The sequence below is a fragment of the Lynx canadensis genome, chromosome X (genome assembly GCF_007474595.2).
Source record: "Lynx canadensis isolate LIC74 chromosome X, mLynCan4.pri.v2, whole genome shotgun sequence".
NCBI classification, from domain to species: domain Eukaryota; kingdom Metazoa; phylum Chordata; class Mammalia; order Carnivora; family Felidae; genus Lynx; species Lynx canadensis.
In genome coordinates, this window is record NC_044321.2 from 3,903,907 (window position 1) to 3,925,169 (window position 21,263).

The following is a 21,263-nucleotide window of genomic DNA, read 5'->3' on the forward strand; positions in this document are numbered from 1 at the left end:
TGCTCTGTGATGGGTCTCACCACGGCATCAGGTGCTATGAGCACGTATAGCATGAGGACCACTTAATGCTGTCTTTGAAGGATGGATTGGATGGAGCTGCCCAAAATGAGGGTTGAAAATGAGAACAACCTTTAATGGGGAGACACGAGGGGAGGAGCCCCGAAGGACACAGCTGAAGATCAGCCAGAGGATGAAGAAGATAAATAAGACAGGGGACATGCGAGGCCAAGAAAGACAAAGAGGAAAGCCTTCCCAAGAGAAGGGTTCATCCAAAGGGAATTGTACAGAAAGTGTAAGTCGGAGAGAGGATTCAGTGCAGTGGGGATTTCAGGCAGGTGTTAGTATGGCATAAAGACGAGACGCAGGGCGTGGCTCTGGAGGTGGCTGGAGAGGAACGAACAACAGATCTTGAAGTGAGAAGACCAAGAATTTGATGAGTGCCACTCCCCTAAAGGGCTCAAGGTACACATCAGTGGCTGTACCCGGGAGAGCACTGTAGGGCAGTGGTGGCCCCAGGGAAAAACCAAGCAATAGAAGAAGGGTTGAGAAAGTGGAGGTGTTTGTTCATTGTGGTACACATGTCCCAGAAGGAGAAGAGCAGTTAGAAGCTGGGTCAGGAGCCTGGGTGCTAGGGACCCAGGCTTTGAGAGATGCAGTTGTGATGACCAGATGGGCTCATCTCCCAGGAAGGAAGGGACGTGGGAGCCCTAGTCCATGGTCTCAGCCTGCACTGCACAGTGGAATCACCCAGGAATCTTTACAAATACTGTTGCCGCGGTCCCACCCCAGAAACACTGTTGTTACTAACCAGGGGTACAGCCTCAAGGTAAGAATGTTGAGAAAAGCTGTCCGTGTCATGCTGATGTACAGTAAGGGGTAAGAACTATCCAAGTTCAATGACAGGTTACGAGAACTGTGCTTCCCAGAACTCTCACACTTACAGAGAATAGCTATTTCCCTGTACTGGGGAGTATCAGGAGGATCTCCAGGTGTTTGTGAAGATGTTATCGTGGCCTGAGATCATTGTAATTCTGCATGTGTTCTCACCTGACATCCGTGGATGAATAAACTCTGCATTCTGGGTGGGGTCCTTTGAGGTCTGGGTTGCTTTACCCTGGAACCAAGGAAAAGCTCTAGTTTCAAGAAAAGTGGCATGCAAACTCTTAGGCAGAGGGTCCTTCTTCTGAGTTCCCTGGGAAAATCTCACTTTACATATTTGGGGGATTCCAGACTTTCTGGAAGGGACCATCCACAGTCCCTGAGGTAGCCATTATTATCTCGGTTTGAAAGATGAGGAAACTGGGAGCGCCTGGGTGGCTCAGTTGGTCTGACTCTTGGTTTTGGCTCAGGTCATGATCTCATGGTTCATGAGTTGAAGCCCCACACTGGGCTCTGTGCGGGATTCTCTCCCTCCCTCTCTCTCTGCCCCTCCCCTCCCTCAAAATAAATAAATAAACTTTTAGAAAAAAAAGGATGAAGGAACCAAGAAATAGAGAGCAAAAACAAATTGTCCCTGCGTTACCCATCTAGTAGGTTCAACAGTATGTTAGTTACGTATTGCTAAATGGATCACTGGAGGCCAAGCAAGACTGACCCCACAGAAATCCAAGACTGCAGTTTTTCGCCAAAACCAAGGATATGGGCATTGATTCAATAATCCAGTCTGAAATTTGGCTTCTGTAGGAGACAAAATAAGAGAGAGGCTTCACTGATATTGGAAGCATGAGTTTCGCCTGGATGTCCCATGTGACCATACGGGAGCAGAGCATGAAGGAGAAACCTCACCATGAAGATCCCCGCACGTATGAGGAGCTGACTTCTCTAACTCCTCCACAACACAGCTCCAATGTGGAGCTTAAAACGTGGTTTTAACATTCAGAGGCAGGCAGGTGTGAACCTCCTGACCATAGCTTGGAGTCTATGATCTTGAGATCAATGGTGCTTTGAACCCATCCTCTGCGGAAAGAAGACTGACTTATCCGTCAACCCTTAAGTCCGGGGCTGGCTGGCTTAATATGGGGCTGTGTCTAAGGTGTGGAGGGTAAGTGGTGATCAGATTCCGTCTCTTTTATGACTTGTATGTCCAATAGACTACCCTTCGTCGTCACCAAAATTCTGCTCACATATCACAGTGTTGGCCGACGTCGTTGACTCACGGCCAGGATTTACTGAGATGAGCAACTCCCCCAAATATACTGACTATCTTTCTTAAACCCACTGTGGGGCTCCAATAGACAGCTGTGTTCCTAAAGCACCTGTGACGAGAAGGCCTTGGAGTCCAGGTGAGCAGAGCCGGTATGAATGGCTGGAACAGCACGCAAAGGGTGAGATGTAGGATTATAAACCATGCTGCTCACACAAATTTCCCCCAAAGACATCTGGTCTTGAAATGGATGTGTGCATTGCATCTCATTGTCTGCAGACAGCAGGACAGCCTGGTGATCCATAGCCGCCAAGCCCACATGTGTCATTGTCTCTCAGCAGCTGCATCACGGCTGACACTCTCTTGGTCACCACCACCAAGGAGGGTATGAAGAAACATCCCCGTGGGAGGTCCATCCTAGCAGTGAAGTCTGGCTTCACCTGCTGTTTGGAATAGATCTCTTTGCAAAACCTCATTAGCCTCTAAATCCTAGTGCAACTGTGGGACACAATCTATTGTGTCTGATAACATTGAAGGGTAATCATGTCTCTAAACACAGAGTACTCTCCTCTGTTTAAGCAAATCTGAATGAAAAAAATATATGTCATTTTAAAGTTCTCTTCTAAACACCTGTAGCTCTTACCAATAGATTTGTGACTTAACACAGCAATGGAGCCGCCATTTTCTAAAATGAGGTATTGGAAGGTATGATGCCATTTAAAACTAAAAGTTTATACAATAATTACGCTGTGGTGTGAAATAGTGTAAAATGCACGAAGGTAGGTGCAAAAGACCTCTGGAAATACATATTCCCTTTTGGCAGAAAAAATAATTTTGAGGACCCCTATTGGTGGGAAGTGGGCCAAAAGATGCACAGACACTGGCCTCCAGCAAACTTCAGAGAAGAAATGATACATCTGGGGTGGGATATGGTGGCATGCCGAATAGACTGGACTTCCATTTGGCCACATGTGTTGGGCCTCTTTGCGTGCGTCTTCTAAAATGAAATTGCCCGGGGTGCCTGGGTGGCTCAGTTGGTTCAGTGTCTGATGCGGGCTCAGGTCATGATCTCACAGTTCGTGGGTTCGAGCCCCATGCCAGCTGTCTGTGCTGACAGCTCAGAGCCTGGAGCCTACTTCAGATTCTGTGTCGCCCTCTCTCTCCGCCCCTCCCCTACTCGTGCTGTGTCTCTGTGTCTCTCTCTCTCAAAAATAAATGCTAAAAAAAAAAAAATAAAAAACGACTTCCTATTAAAAAAATAAATAAATACAAATAAAATGAATTTGCCCACGAGAACAATTATTTGTCTTTTCCAAAAAGGAAATAACCAGCACTCGCCGTGTGGCTCCAATCTCAGATTTTTTAAGATCTAATTTAGATGCTAAGTTAACAAGCCAAACTTTTTAGCCATAAAGTTAGACTAGAGGAAAAGAGAGAAAACTTTTAGGATGAACGGGGTCAATACATGTCAGAGAAACTTCTAGATTCGTCCCCTACCAGGGTCAAGGTCACATCACTGACAAGATGGTGGTCCAAGTTAATGGCATGGCTTGGTGAATCCATTTATGTAGGCTACAATTGAAGCCTCTGAAGCTGTGCACAGCAGCTCCTGGTATAATCCTGGGCATAAATACCCTCAAGGAGACTTGAGAATAGTCCTTTTGAAAGAAGGTTAAACATCATTCTCTCAGCTACTTCCTTATAGAATTCTGAATCCGGGTTTCATTAAAAGAAGAATGTGGCAACAAAGGGACATCCTACTACTGCTTATTTAGAGATTTCAACCCTACATTACATCCCTGGGATGAAAATGAAAGCTTCTCATGTACCTAACCTACCATTCTAGGAGCCAAAATATCAAGGTGAAAAGCATCCCCTCTGATTGTCTGAGCATGGAATACAAACAAAATAATTACTGACTCAAAAGGCATTTCAAACATGGAACCATGCAAAATAGGGAAGATTCTGTTTGTAAATTCCAATCACTACTTAGAAAGACTTTAAGGATTCATATCCTAGGCAACAGAAATGTGCTCCGTAAAAGAAATCTTCCCACATGCTTTTCTATATTTGACATAGTTAAGCTTACATTTAAACAAATGAGTTTCTTACCTCTCTACTGAGTGGTCCTTCAGCAAACCAGCTTTCTGTTCTCCAAGTCACTCCATGAACGGGCAGAAAGAACTGGCTCCCATCGTGGGGACCACAGGCCACCTCTCATCTAAGAGGGGTAGAAACTTTCATATCAAGACTTCCAGATGCACATGCTCAGGCATCAGCTGCCATTATCTTATAGGGGAGAGCTTTGTGGAAAACATCCTTGTCCCACGAATAGGAAAGTGGCATCAGTGACCAAGAATCAATGGTACATACAGTCATGGAATTGGCTCCCCATAAAAAAGACCATTTCTATGTTGATACATATCTTTTCTGGTTTAAAGAATAATCAGGGGGATAAATCTGAGACGTCGGACTATGTTTACTGCAGTCATGAGATAAATTATTATTTTCTTCCATTACAGTTTGAATTTATGATTTTGGACGCTTCAGTCATTAAGGCAAGGTATATAAACCTAACTGCAAACTCTCAGGACCATCGAAACAAGAACATTCCAGGGACTGCCACCTGAGACCTTTGCTTGGGGGTCCATGTGCCGCTGCTACTGAGTCAGTCATTTGATAAACCAAAGGCAGGGTGAAAGAGTCTCTACTAACTGATGCTACAATGCTGAGGCCCTCATCGTCCCAGACCATGAAAAGCTGCAGCATGGCAAAGAACGTCAGCATGATGAAAACATCATGGGATCCAGGATGAGATTATGAATGTGGGACCACCATTTTGCAATATGATGACCATGGATGTGGGAGAAAGATGTCAAAGTACTTCTGGACGCCTGTTTGGGTTCCAGGGCCTGGCAACCTCCTGTCGTAGCAAAATGAGTTCTCCATGTGTTCCAGCCCCACAAGCCTGGTGAACAGTGCTTCAAGGACATGCAACATTCCAACAAACCCCACGGCCGTGGGATCAGGAAACTTTTAGTGCGACAGAAACTTACTATAACCTCCATCTACCTTCTTCATTTTTCAAGTCCAATTCTGCAGAGTGCACTGCAGCCCTAGTATATGATGAAATGCTACATCCTAGAGGTCTTTTGCACGTCAATGGTTTCTTTGAGGGAGACCAAGCTGGTTTTGATGCTGAATTCCATCTTCAGGGGGCAACACCATGCAAAGTTCTTTCTGAAAGAAAAGACAGAAGAACATGAATCAACAACGGAAACATGGATTTGTTTTTCCCTGTGTCATTAACATTTTGGAATAAATAAAATAGCCACTAGTTTAATTTTAGTCTTAACTTATTTTTAATAAATTTTTATCATAGTCCAGATTTAAATCACCATTAACAGATGAGAAAACAGCATTAATTGACTCAGTTTAGGTCCGATGTTGGTAAGGATGTTTAAACAAAGACAGATTATGAATGACAATAATTCTCTTACATTAAATCACATGACATGATTCTCTTAGATTCAAACAACAACAATAACAACAAAGAAGATATAACAAACCAAAAGAAGAAGAAAAAAAAAAACCTTTCCAGAATCAATTCTGGACCATCTTAGCCAAAGAATATTTTTATGGATTGTGATGATCAGTCATGACAGTACTAAGAAGTCACCAGGAGCATAAGGTAAGAATTTTGATACAGAAGAAAATGTGAACTGTATTTCACAATCTTGGTTTCCTGTCTCTTGAGAGAACTGTGTGCACTTTGCATTACCAAGTCCATTCACCAACCTCATGAACTCTGAACTTTAGATGTCCAGGCTTAGACCTCAGAACAATGCTAAACAGGACTGCTTGTTAAAGATCCGGAGAAGCTCAAAACAGACACGTTCATGGTCACATATAATGGAACAAGCAGAAGATAAGCAATCATTAGATAAGACATAAAACCTCCAGAATCATGGCTGTGATTTGCTTCTAGATTAATATTCTATCATCGAATATTTAGTGTTAAATAATGTAATAATGTATAAAATATAATGTTATAATAATTTGTGTCTTGTTATCTGACAGTGCATTATATGCATGTTATCTTCCAAATGATGTCTCCTTGCAGCTAAACCAGTAGGCATTTGATAGAATAAATCAATATACTATAATTAAAGTATTTCAACATAAACACAATGTAGGATCAGTAGGAAGTAACTTCTCTTATTTTGCTTAGTTCTTTTCCTTTTTAATATAATTTATAGTCAAGTTGACTAACACACGGTGTGTAAAGTGCACTCTTGGTTTTTGGGGGTAGATTCCCGTGGTTCACTGCTCACATACGACACCCAGTGCCCATCCCAACAAGTGCCCTCCTCAGTGCCCATCACCCATTTTCCCCTCTCCCCCATCCCCCATCAACCCTCAGATTATTCTTTGTATTCAAGAGTTTCTTACGGTTTGTCTCCCTCCCTCCCCAATTGTAGTGTTCTAGATGTTGGGTAAGTTTGTTCCCCCAAATCCCTGTAGATAAAAAATAAACATGAAGTAAGCTGCTACCACTTTGGAAACAGACAGAGGCATACAACTATAATGGGAGTCATGTTATAGGCACAAAAGGCATATTTAAGGAATGGAATACAAGGGGGAATATACATTAATAAAAAATAATGTCACCAAATTCATCATGGATGAGATACTTCTTTGCTTAAAAACTTGATTGTGTACTGGGGCACCTAGTTGGCTCAATTGGCTAAGTGTCCAACTCTTGATTTTGACTCAAGTCATGATTGCGATCTCATGGTTGGGAGACTGAGCCTCACTCGGGTTCCAAGCTGGACGTGGAGACTGCCTAAGATTCTTTCTCTCCTTCTCCCTCTGCCCTTCCGTGCTTGTGCTCGCTCGCTCGCTCTCTCAAAAAAATAAAATAAATGAAAATAAATTGATTGTATAGCTGGATCCTGCATGAGAAGCCAGAATATAATTGTTTGACATGCATTTTAAAGTTTATTTATTTATTTTGAGAGAGAGAGAGGGCGCATGCGAAAAGGGGAAGGGCAGAGAGAGAGAGAGGGAGAGAATCCTAAGCAAGTTCCAGGCTGGCAGCGCAGAGCCTGATGCGGGGCTTGATCTCAGGATCTGTGAAATCAGGACCTGAGCCCAGACCAAGAGTTGGACGCTTAACCGACTGAGCCAGACAGGCGTCCCTGTTTAACATGTGTTTTCAAATGTACATATTCTAAGAACCGTTTTACTGGAATATGAAGCAAAGCATCAAGTCTCCTGCTTTGATATCCCTTCTAGAGACAGATCATAGCATTTCCTGGTTCCTGATGCAAACCAGGAGTTACAGACCGATCAGGACTAAATAAAGGTCCAGGCAGTTTTGACTGGTCCTGACCAACGGCCTTAGGGTGAAAGGCACTCTCTAACATTGGCATCAGTTATATTTAATGCTTCATTTATTTTTATCTTATTATTTTTCAATGTATGTTTACAATTTCCTTATAAAAGTCTTTGCACTAGTTTTATTCCATTCATTACTAATTCCTTGTATTTGTGTGCCTTCGTGAAAGGTATTTTCTAAAAATGTTATGTTCTAATTATTGCCATTATACTGATAAATAAGTGATGGTGAATATTTATGTTGTATCCTGCAACCTTGGTAAAACCTCATTGGTTTGAACAATTTATCTAACTATTCTTTGAGGTTTGAAGTTTTCTAGGTAGAAAATGAATAAGCTCTGAAGGATAACAGCTCCTTTCTTTATAAACTTCAAAGATTTTGATTTTTTTCTTATTTTATTGAGCTGGACTTTAGTACCTCCCATAAAAAAGCTGAAAGGAGGTGGTAATAAAAAGCATTCTTATTCCTGATCTTAAACAAAAATACATTTACCTTTTCACTATTAATTATATTTCAAGTCGGTTTTGTTTTAAATGATGTTTATCTGGGTAGGAAAGTTGCTTTCTGTCCCTAATTGGTAAGGACGTCCTTGAAAAAGAAAAAGTCAGGAATATTGACTTTATCAACTGCTTTTTCTCAACCCATCAAAATGATTATATAGGTTTTTATCTGGTGATTAATAGATTGATCTTTCTAATATTAATTCAGCATTGTATTTCTCAGAGAACCCCAATTATTCCATGTAATTATTATTCTTTATACATTGCTAGATTATTTTATTATTATTTTAAGATGTTTGTTCTTAGATTTAATGAAATTTATTCTCCTTGGATAACCTGGTTATTAAAGTTAGGTAGCCTCATAAAATGAGTTGAGAGAAGTTCCTTATTTTTCTGGTTTTTGGAAGAGTTGTATTGGTTTGGAATTATTTGTTGATAGCTTGCTAGAATCAACGTATAAAATCATGTGGTTACAGGTCTTTCAGTTTTTAATTTTTTTTTTAATATTTATTGTTTTGAGAGAGACAGAGACAGAGACAGAGTGTGACTGGCGGAGGGGCAGAGAGAGAGGGAGACACAGAATACGAAGCAGGCTCTAAGCTCTGAACTGTCAGCACAAAGGGCGAGATCATGACCTGAGCCGAAGTCCACACTTAACTGACGGAGCCACCCAGGCGCCGTTCAGTTTTAAAAATTTATCTGTTTCTTGGGGCCCCTGGCTGAGTTGGTAGAGTGTGTGGCTCTTGATCTTGGGGTCATGAGTTTGAGCCCCATGTCAGGTGTAGAGAGATTGCTTAAATAAATACACTTTAAATAAATAAATAAATTAATTAATTAATTAATTGGGGTGCCTGGGTGGCTCAGTTGGTTGAGCATTCAACTTCAGCTCAGGTCATGATCTTGTGGTTCACAAGTCTGAGCTGCGCATTGGGCTCTGTGCTGACAACTCAGAGCATGAAGGCTGCTTCGGATTCTGTGTCTCCTTCTTTCTCTGCCCTCCCCAGCTCATACTCTGTCTCTCTCTCTTTCTCAAAAATAAGTGAAACATTGAAAAAAATTTTGAAAAATAAATAAATAAATACAATTTATGTTTCTTCTTCAGTCAGTTATAACTTTCTAGGATTTTGAAAATTTACATTTTTTAATTGGTGTGAAATTAACACTATCATTTTATTATTTTCTTGATCGTGGCAGTTTCTATCCTTTTTCTTTTTTTATTCTAATAGTATATTTCTTTCTCATATTCTCTTTCTGTCCTTCCTAATCAATCTTGCCAGAGGTTTTCCAGTCTTACTATTTTATTCTTCCTACTTCGGCGAAGTTTAATCTGTTGTTCTTTTTCTAATGCCCTATGCTACATGTTCAACTCATTGGTGTCCGTCTTATTGTCTCTTCTAACATCAACACTTAAGATTTTAAATTTCCCTTTAGATACTACTCTATAGTATCTCCCCTTTTTAAAGTATATAGTATTATTGTTGTTTATCTATATCTTCTGTTCCATTATGATCTCTTTTTGACCCATCAATTTTTTAAAACATGTGCTTTAAAAATCTAAAATATGGAGGTTTTCTACTTAACTCTTTACTCTTCATTTCTAACTTAATGCATTATGGAGAGAGAATGTGACTCATATGATACAAGCCTGATGAGATTTATTGACTACCTGCTTTATGAACTAAGCATTCAATTTTCATAAACATTCCATGTATTACCTTGAGAGAATGTATTTTTCCTTTGTTGCCTGTACATTCACATGTTAACATGAAATGTATTTTTCTTTTCATTATATTTTCTGTTTAAAAATTTTCCACCTTGTAGGAAAGTTACTGAATTATAGAGCAATGTTCGAAAATTAATTCAAATATGTTTATAGAGTGCTAAGCACATGCTTATGTATGCCTATATACTATGTGTTAAAAATACAGTGACGAAAGAGAACGACATAGTGTATATTCCCATGGACCTACCATAGTGTCTAGAGGGGAAAAGGGATAAATACTCACATGGTTACTTACTGTTGTGGTAAATGCCACAAAGGGAAAGCACAGTGTGCAATGAGGAAGGTTCTGTCTGAGATAAAGTACTCTAGCTACAGCATGTGGGGCATCATTAACTGTACTCAGAAGTCTGCACACAGAGTATAGAAAAGTCACCCAAGTATGTGAATCATCAAGAATGGAAGGGGAGAAGATATATGCAAATGACATATCTGATAAAGGGTTAGTACTTAAAATCTTTAAAGAACTTATCAAAGTCAACACCTAACAAACAAATAATCCAGTGAAGAAATAGGCAGAAGACACAAATAGACAATTTTCCCAAGAAGACATCCAGATGGCCAACAGACACATAAAGATGCCAACATCACTCATCATCAGGGAATTACAAATCAAAACCACAATGAGGTATCTCTTCACACCTGTCAGAATGGCTAAAATCAACAACTCGGGAAACAACAGATGTTGGCAAGGATATGCAGAAATGGGGAACACTCTTGCACTGTTGGTGGGAATGCAAACTGGTGAAGCCACTCTGGAGAACAGTATGGAGATTCCTCAAAAAATCAAAAATAGACCTTTTGACCCAGGAATTGCACTACTAGGTATTTATCCAAAAGACACAAAAATGACAATTTGAAGGGGCATGTGCACCCCAATGTTTATAGCAGTGTTATGGACAATAGCCAAATTGTGGAAAGAGCTCAAATATTCACTGACCAATGAATAGATAATAAGATATGATGTGTATGTATATACACAATGCAATATTACTTGGAGGTCAAGAAGAATGAAATCCTGACATTTGCAAAATGTGGATGGAACTAGAGTGCATTATGCTAAGTGAAATAAGTCAGTCAGAGAAAGACAAACATATGATTTTACTCATATGTGGAATTTAAGAAACACAACAGGTGAACATAGGGGAAGCAAAGGGAAAATAAGATAAAAACAGAGAGGGAGGCAAACCATAAGAGACTCTTAAATACAGAGAACAAACTGAGGATTGCTGGAGGGGTGTTGGGTATGGGCATGGACTAAACGGGTGATGGGCATAAGAAGGCACTTGTTGGGATGAGCACTGGGTATTATATGTAAGTGATGAATCACTGGGCTCTACTCCTGAAACCAATACTACACTATATGTTAACTAATACTGAATTGAAAAAAAAAAAGGAAGGTTCAATGGTTCAAGTACAGGTCTGTCTCCCTACCCTATCCCTCTTTCATTCTCATTCCCCTCCCTATCTCCACTAGGTCCTCGTGTCTTTTCTTGCTTTCTTGCTTGCTTTCTTGCTTGCTTTCTTTCATCTTTCTTCCACTCATTCATGTGTCTACTTTTTGGTTCCTCAGTACCACAGATGTCTGTCTCTGGAAGCATATTATTGGGTGCTTAGGACAAAACTGCACAACTCTGTGGGTGTTATCTGCTCAGTAGAATTTCTAATGACACACCCAATAAATTAATTTTTCCTGTCCAAAAGTTACATGGTTTATCAAATTTTGTCGTTAATTGGAAAGGTGCATATGTAAATATCAAGGAATATTTTTAAGAAGTTACCATGCTTTGTATTATCCTAACAAATGCAATCACCTAAAGTGAGGGTTCCTTTCATCATGTTCAACAGATAATTTATATTGTAATTGTGTGAAGTTAGAGAAGTTTTTCTTGTTGTTGTTGTTAGATGGATTACACTGAAGACTCATATTGCCCTGACAGTCAATTAAAATGTCTGGTTATTTTTATTATACATTTATTGAGTCTTATCTCCTCGAGTTGTTACTTGAGAGGTTGGCATATCTGACCGCGTACTTTGCTGATATCAGTCTCCATCTTGTTAGATTCATTTCATCAATCCAGCACAGCAATAGCCCTGGCTTATTTTGGTCTCAAGTGTATCACTCAATCCATTAGCTAATCATCCCAGCTTCCCCTGCTTTGTAACCCTGATCAGCAGACTATCCATTTCTTCATCCAAGTCATTAACTAAAATGTCCATGGGAGAGGACCAATGAGCAAACGAGAGAGAGACCAAGAGAAACAATCCTCCAGTTGGACATCCCTCCCTTAATCTTTAATTTCAAAAGTTTAACCTGATCTTGTTTGTATTTTCATCCAGTTCTCAAAGCTATGATTAAAAAACTTTGTCAAAATTTTGCTCAAATGAAGATACTATCCTTCAAGCCTACCACATTTCTCGAGTTTATCAATCCAGTGAAATGATTTTAGTCTGGCATGATTTGTTCATAATGAGCCCACCCTGACTCATGGTGACCTCCACTTTCTAATTTAAGTGCTCACCAACCAGCCTTTAAAATAGTCCATTTCCAAATTATCCTTAGGGATGACATTAAGCTCATGTTCTCTCAGAGCTAAACTGCTTTGTTGGTGATCTCATGTGAGTTCTAATCATCAAATCCAGTGTCTTCCACTATCCCTGCTAGACCTCCTCATGGCATTTGACATTGTCAAACACCCCACATTTCTTGCTCACACATTTGTGCAATTCATCTTCTTCTTGGTCTTTTAAAAATCAGAACATTTGGTCACTTCCAATTTCCTGGATGGAAATCTCTGCTCCTTATAAATGACTTCTCAACATTGCCAGTGATAATCAGTCCACACAACTGGTGAGCTCTTTCATGAATTTGAGAAGCAAAATTTGAAAGTTAGAACACCTTTCTCCACAACTGGTTTCCCCTTCTAATCTCCTCACAGTCTTGAGATTTTAATGTTCTTCTAAATGTTAGTTTCACAATTACCTGTGTGCAAGTTACTCTCAAGGACAGAGCAGAGGAAGGAATATAAAAGTCCAAGATATAGTCTGTCTTGCTATGAAAGAATTAGTCAATGGTTCTTATCATTGCTTAGGTGACAAAACAGTTAGAATTTAAAGTTCTCTCTGTGGAACACCCTGATATTATGAAAGACCATAATTATTGGTAGCTCTCTTCATCTTTTGGCTGGTTTGGCCAGCCACAATCATCCCATTCTGGGGTTTTCTGCAAATAACTGCTTGTTTGGTTTTGTTTGATTTGAGGATATTAGTAGTCAAAAAATCAGACAAGGAAGAGGATGTGAAACAATTATGGAAAATAATTATGGAAAACAGAGAAAAATAAAAATAAAAACGAATTATGGGAGGAAATATTTAAAGTTAAGACTAATTTGTTATTGCAGTTAATTGTGGTGAGTTGTGAAAAGACCACAGCCATCACATAATTTTAGAAGCAAGGATCCAAGGGAAATTTGGTGTTGCAGAGGGCAACTACTAAGCTTGTTGTCAAGAAGCTGTGAGGGTTCCCCCAAAATGTCCATTACTTGAGTACAAGCAGTTCCTTGAGCAGAGCTAATTCCTACCTATTGTTCTCCCTTGGGATTTGGTGGCCTTTTTGAGGGAACAAGTCAGTAAAAAACAGGTATTTGTTTCTTGAACTCCTCCATCTGTACTTCATAAAAGGATTAAAGACAGTGTTAAGTTTGCCTAAAAAGACAAATGTCTGGAGAAGGTGAATAGATGTGAAGTACTCCAGAGTAAAGGAGAAGTAGTTAGATGCCATAGGATGGAGACATTTCTTTTTACTTCCCAAGTTTATTAGAGCCTGTATACTTCCTCTTACTGATGATTTCTCAAGCTGTTAAACAACAAAATAATATATATCCTTCTCTCCAGGACTATCATTAAATTGGCAAACAGAAATGACTGTTTACACTATAGTGTGGCTTTGGGTAAAAGAAAGTGAGAGGAACATTGGCAGACAGAAAGGACAGTGGCAGCCATAAAGAATTCACGAGAACTGTCTACCTGGGCTCTGTGGGAGAAAGATTTGGAGCATAGTTTTCAGTCAACCCTGAGAAGTACCTGTGAAGACCTCATATTTTTTAGCTAGACTATTCCATAGAACACTAAGTGAGGTCTTCTCTCCTTCTTCTAGCTACACAGTTGAACTCAAAAGCTCTTCTGATATCTTTCATAGTTTTAAATGCTTTACTTAATTATTTAATTCTCTTTTTTTAATGTAACTCTACACCTAATGTGGGGCTGAAACTCGTGACCCCAAGATCAAGAGTTGCATGCTCTACCAACTGAGCCAGCCAGGTGCCCTGGGCTTAAGACTTCTTAACGCTTTTCTTAAAAATTTCTGCAAAGACTTTATATTCCTGGATTGGTTCTGTGCCCATCCTCTCATATTTGGCCCATGTTCTGAGTTCACTCAGATGGCTTCTTTGTGATGATCACAATCTCTGTTGAAATGTCAGCTTTCCTGTATCCGTTAGGATTATTTGCCATTGCGCGGTCATGTTTTTCTTTTGGAAAATTGCCTGTCCAGTCTCTGTTCTTGCTCCACATGTAAATGAACGTCTTATTTTTGATTTTCATGTTACACATTTTTAAATGTTTATTTATTTTTGAGAGAGAGAAAGAGAGAGAGAGAGGGAGGGAGGAAGGGAGGGAGGGCAGGGAGAGGGTGACATAGAATCCAAAGCAGTTTCCAGGCTCTGAGCTGTCCGCACAGAGCCTGACACAGGGCTCAAACTCACAAACTGCGAGATCATGACCTGAACAGAAATCGGACGCTTCACCAACTGAGCCACCTGGTGCCCCCGCATTTTTTAAAAAGAAAGCTGTCTCTCTGAAACTGATAATTTCCTATAAAACGCCAACAAGTGCATGGAAGGTTTTAGATTCCTCCCTGGTTATGTGACCCTCCTTGCCATTTCTTGTCAAATCTCCTTTTCCATATTTTAATTTTTTTTCTATAGTATCTTCCCATTGTGTTTCAGAGTACCGCTATGTACAACTTAGACACTCTATTCCTGTTTTTGTGGCCTCCAAGCATGTTTGCCCATCAGTACTGTGCATTATAATGTAGCCTTACTCACAGTTGGTAGGGGGCCTCCTCATCTCAAAATCCGTCGTTTTTGTGGGAGTGAGTCGTGAAAACCTCACCCATTTTTCTCAGCATGATCAGCAGAGCAGAGTTGCTACCATCTTTAAACTCTGTTCTGTCACGCCACGCTTGTAACCACCTGGCGACCACACAATTCCTTGACTAATCGTGTGCCCCCTGCTTCTTTTCTGCATCCTGCCTCGGCATCCCTGATTTGCTTTTTTCCAACAAAGTTTTGCCTTTTGGGCTTTGCCACCCACCCTGAAGAACACAGTGGAGGTGTCTCCCCTCCTCTGGCATCCCCCTTGACACTGTCCAAGTTTTACTTAAATTAGGAGACTTTCTTCATACATCGTGGTTCATCAGTGGCGTGTTTCTTCACTTCATCAAACACGAAATTGAACTTTAACGCTGTCCTTCTCTTTGTTGTTTTCCATTGCTTTGGTCAGGACAGCAGAGATATCTATAGCTAAGATTACTGGTGAGAAATTAGTTATTTCTGTTTGTTTCTAAAATTGTGAAATATAAAACAAATACAATATGCTAATCACCTCCACTGTAATTGCCTTACAATTACATATGGGTCCCTTACATGTTTTTAATATTTTTGCTTTTGGGTCCATATCTCCTACGAGACTGCTAATTCCGTGAGCGTTGACTCACACAGCACATGTTGGTTGGTTGTTGAGATGAATTGGCCTAATTAGAGAAACGATTTCATATTCTTCTCATTTCATACAAGGATATAATAGGCCTTGGGGTGGGAGGAGCAACACAAATTTGATCACACTTGTTTTCACATATTAAAACTGACAATATTCAGATGGTTGACATCACTCAACGTGGCTTTTTTTCCCCTCAGTTTTCAAGTTCTACTTCAAATGCAGTCTTTATGAATGTAAAAAAGTGCATGTGTCCTGATGAATGCAGCTTTCCGAGGTTCTTGGAAGGACTCTGGATTTCCTTTGTTTCAATTCTCATGGAACCATTTCTTTTTTTTTTTTTTTAATATCTTTAATGTTTATTTTTGAGAGAGACAGAGACAGATTGTAAGTGGGGGAGGGGCAGAGAGAGAGGGAGACACAGAATCCAAAGCAGGTTCCAGGCTCTGAGCTGTCAGGGCTTGAATGCATAGACTTGAACTCACGAACCGTGAGATCATGACCTGAGCTGAAGTCGGACACTTAACCGACTGAGCCACCCAGGTGCCTGTCATGGAACCATTTCTTTGCTGCCCTCTTCTCTGTGTTCACAAACCCAGAGACACCTGCTTGGCAACAAACAGACTCAGCCTGTTGTATCTTGCTTCCTATTTCTGGCATTCTTTTATGTCCTCCTGTGGATAAGTAATGCCAGGGAATTTTGAAATGGGAAGTACTCTTAGGATCTAACTCCAGCTCCCTTACTTTCCAGACTGAGGACCTGAGACCAGGATCCAGAGAGGCACACACAATTTGTCAGCTAGTGAGCAGGAGAGCTAATTTTCCAAGATCAAGTTTCATGTTCTTTCCATGGCCTTTATTTTGAACTTGAGCATCAGGTGAGTAGACAAGTACACACAGCGCAACAGCAATTATGTCCCTGGAAACACAAAGCATCACCTTCAAGCTCAACAACTTGGCAGCTACTTAAACTTCAGTTTTTGCTCCAAGTAAAAATAAAATATAATGGGTCTCATTAGCATAAATGTGACATTTAGGTACATCCAGGGCACATAGACACTTTATGTTTCTGGGTGATGAACATCTTTTTGCTTTCAAATAGATGTCCTTTGTTTATGTTTATCACAGTCTCAAATTCCTCTCTTCTCAGACGATGGTATAAACAGAATATTTCTGCCACTCCTTTTTCCTATTTTAAATGATTCTTTAAAATGTATGAAATACATGGTGAAAATAATGGGCAATGGCAGGTTATCTAAGCAGCCGATTTAGGCAGTCACAAACAAGATACTAACCTGCATGACAGACAAGAAAAAATTCTTTTTTTTTTAAACCATACTACTCAAAGCCATCCACAGTCTCTTTTGTCCCCCAATTTTTTAAATGTTCATTTGTGGTTGAGAAAGAGAGACACACAGGGCAAGCAGGGAAGGGGCAGAAAGAGAGGGAGACACAGAACCCGAAGCAGGCTCCAGGCTCTGAGCTGTCAGCACAGAGCCTGATGTGGGACTCAAACTCACAGACTGCGAGATCATGACCTGAGCTGAAGTTGGCCACTCAACCAACTGAGCCACCCAGGCACCCCAAGAGAAACATCTTAAAGGCAGAACAAAACTCAAGTGGAAGAGACTGATTGGAGGATGAACACAACAATCTGCACAACCTGAACCACAGAATTCAGCAGGTATGCAGCACAGAGAGGTGAATTTGGGGAGTGAGAAGCCGCAGAGAGTAGGGAGCCACTTTTGTGGGCAGAGAGAGGATGGAGACTGCAATGGGGAGAGAATACAGGAAAAGCACCCCTCCCCAAAAGCAGCTGGAGAGAAAGTGGAAAATTGGAAACAGCCACAGGGACTAAACTAAAAAGGGAGAAAGGAGAGAGGAGAGGGTTTAAATTCCATTAAGACTGTAAACAAGGGGAGCGCAAAGGCTGCAACTCCACAGCTCGATACCTGGTGGTGCTCTGGTGGGAAGGACGAATCCCCAGGAACAGAGTGGGGTCCAGGAGGTTCTTGGGCCACACGGGAAAAAGCGGTTCCACTGCCAGAAGGACATTTGGTGGAGACTGTTGTAGCCACCTGGACCCAGCAGACCCCAGAAAATGGCCACATTCGCTGGTGCTGAGGCAAGGTTGTTGAGGGTGAAGCCTGGTGCCAGATGTGAGTTGTGATTTCCCATAATCCCTGAAACTCTGCTGCTACACCGTCCCGGGAACTTTCTGTGGGGTGGGCTGGCATTGGGCTGTAGTCTTGGGGCACCAGCAGCAGCAGGGTCCAGCAAGCGTTCCTGGGTGCAGCTGACATTCGGCCATTGCTCATTCGGCCAGTGCTCGGTGAGACCCTCCCGCAGAGGGGCAGAATGGGTCAAAGCCGCAGTCCTTCTTAAGTAAGGGGCCAGGAAAACAACCACATCTGAGACAAAACTCAGGAGAGAGGTACTCCCTGGGGCCTGGTCACAGAGAGTGCAAAAGCGGGCAGTGGACGGAAGCTGAAGACAGAGGACAGTGCACGATTGCTGACCCGGGAGAACAGATTAGGTAGCTGGGTGGCACCATTTTCACCACTCTCGTGCATGTGCAGACGCACTGAGGAGAGCCTCAACAATCCACCCCAGTAGGCTAGCAGTGCCATCTAGTGGAGAACAGAGCGGTTACACTGAGTCCCGCCCAACTGGGCCACCTTCGCTCTCAAGACCACAAGTCTCACTGCCGGCTTAGTTTATGGAGAATACAGCGGTACATAGACAGACTTCTAGGGGAAAACGAAGTAATTTCAGTCTTAACTTCAATCTGTTAGCAGGTTCATCTATTCAATTTTCTTTCTTTTTTTTTCTTTTATACTTCTATTCTTTTTTTTGAATACAGGAAGAGAAAAAATTAATTTTTATTTTCAATTTTTAATAAAAATATTTTTCTTTAATTTGTATTACTATATTTTTTACTTTTGTGTAAATTTTTTCAAATTCTAGGTTACTTCCATCATTTTACTTTAGTCTACTTCAGTGTATTCACCTTGTCAAATTGTCAAACAATTTCCTTTTTTTCGTTTTTTCTTTTGTTCTCTTTTTCGTTTCTTTTCTTTTTCATGAATACAGAAAAAGAAAAAATTCATATTTATTTTTAATTTTTATTAAAAGTGTTTTTCTTTAATTTTTTCTACTATATTCTTTACTATTGTGTATATTTTTTTCAAATTCTACTTTACTCCCATCATCTCATTTTAGTCTACTTCACTGAATTAACATTTTTAAAATTCTCAAACGATTTCCTTTCTATTCCCCCCCCCTTTTTTTTCTCTAATCTGTCAAACCACCTTCAACACCCAGACCAAAACACACCTAGGATCTAGCATCATTTATTCGATTTGTGTCTGTGTGTTTAATATTTAATTTTAGTATTTTTTTAATTTTAACTTTTTTTTACTTTCAATTATTCTACCTCATTAATTCCTTTTCTCCCTTCAAAATGACACAACGCAGGAATTTACCCCAAAAGAAAGAGCACGAAGAAACAACAACCAGGGATTTAACCAACACAGATACAAGCAAGATGTCTGAACCAGAATTCAGAATCACGATAATAAGAATACTAGTTGGAGTTGAAAATAGATTAGAATCCCTTTCTGCAGAAATAAAAGAAGTAAAAAATAGCCAGATGAAATTAAAAATGCTATAACTGAGCTGCAATCACAGATGGATGCAGCGGTGGCAAGGATGGATGAGGCAGAACAGAGAAACAGCGATATAGAGGACAAACTTATGGAGAATAATAAAGCAGAAAAAAGAGGGAGATTAAGGCAAAAGAGCACAACTTAAGAATTAGAGAAATCAGTGACTCATTAAAAAGGAACAACATCAGAATCACGGGGGTCCCAAAAGAGGAAGAGAGAAAAACAGGGGTAGAAGGGTTATGTGAGCAAATCATAGCAGAAAACTTTCCTAACCTGTGCAAAGACACAGACATCAAAATCCAGGAAGAACAGAGGACCCCCATTAGATTCAACAAAAACCAACCCTCAACAAGGCATATCATAGTCAAATTCTATAAATACTCAGGCAAGGAGAGAATCATGAAAGTAGAAAGGGAAAAAAAAAGTCCCTTACCTACAAGGGAAGACATATCAGGTTTGCAGTAGACCTATCCACAGAAACTTGGCAGGCCAGAAAGGAGTGGCAGGATATATTCAGTGTGCTGAATCAGAAAAAAATATGCAGCCAAGAATTCTTTATCCAGCAAGGCTGTCATTCAAAACAGAAGGAGATATAAAAAGTTTCCCAGACAAACAAAAATTAAAGTTTGTGACCACTGAACCAGTCCTGCAAGAAATTTTAAGGGGGACTCTCTGAGGGGAGAAAAGATGAATGAATATATATACCAAAAGCAACAAAGATTAGAAAGAACCAGAGAACACCACCAGAAACTCCAACTCTACAAGCATCATAATGGCAATAAATTCATTATCTTTCAGTAGTCACTCTAAACATCAATGGACTCAATGCTCCAATCAAAAGACATAGGGTAACAGAATGGATAAGAAAACAAGATCCATTTAGGTGCTGTTTACAAGAGAACCTCTTTAGACCTAAAGACACCTTCAGATTGAAAATAAGGGGATGGAGAACCATCTATCATGCTAATGGTCAACAAAAGAAAGCCGGAGTAGCCATACTTATATCAGACAATCTAGACTTTAAGATAAAGACTCTATCAAGAGATGCAGAAGGGCATTATATAATCAAGGGGTCTATCCACCAAGAAGACATAACAATTGTAAACATTTATGCACCAAATGTGGAGGCACCCAAATATATAAATCAATTAATCACAAACATAAAGTAGGAGACTTCAACACCCCACTCACAGCAATGGACAGATCATCTAATAAAAAAAATCAATAAGGAATCAATGGCTTTAAATGACACACTGGACCAGATGAACTTAACAGATATATTCAGAACATTTCATCCTAAAGCAGCAGAATATACATTCTTCTCCAGTGCACATGGAACGTTCTCCAGAATAGACCACATACTGGGACACAAATCATCCCTCAGCAAGTACAAAAAGATCGAGATCATACCGTGCATATTTTCAGACCACAACGCTATGAAACTCAAAATCAACCACAAGACAAAATTTGGAAAGGTAACAAATACTTGCCATCCTACTAAAGAATGACTGGGAAACCAGTAAGTTAAAGAGGAAATTAAAAAGTATATGGAAGTCAATGAAAATGGTAGCACCACAACCCCAAACCTCTGGGATGCAGTAAAGGTGGTCATAAGAGGAAAGTATATAGCAATCCAGGCCTTCCTAAAGAAGGAAGAAAGATCTCAGATACACAACCTAACCTTACGCCTTAAGGAGCTGGAGAAAGAACAGCAAATAAAACCCAAAACCAGCAGAAGACAGGAAATAAAAACATCAGAGCAGAAACTAATGCTATCAAAACCAAACCAAACCAAACCAAACCAAACCAAACAAAACAAAAAAACACTAGAACAGATCAATGAAACCAGAAGCTGGTTCTTTGAAAGAATTAACAAAATTGATAAACCACTAGCCAGTTTGATCAAAAAGAAAAAGGAAAGGACCCAAATAAATCAAATCAAGAATGAAAGAGGAGAGATCACAACCAACACAAAAGAAAAACAAGAAGACAATAT

The 21,263-nt window shown here is 40.2% G+C and overlaps 1 protein-coding gene across 1 annotated transcript in view; it reads right to left on the reverse strand.

Annotated features, from left to right (window-relative positions):
• Window positions 1-1,049: 1,049 nt before the first annotated feature.
• Window positions 1,050-21,263, reverse strand: part of LOC115507884 (pseudouridine 5'-phosphatase) — a 174,369-nt gene continuing 154,155 nt past the window's right edge. The window contains exons 4-5 of the transcript XR_004343253.1: window positions 4,256-5,383; window positions 1,050-1,114 (exon numbers count right to left, since the gene is read on the reverse strand). The gene's annotated coding sequence lies outside the window, so the exon portion shown is untranslated. The remainder of the gene's footprint in view (window positions 1,115-4,255; window positions 5,384-21,263) is intronic.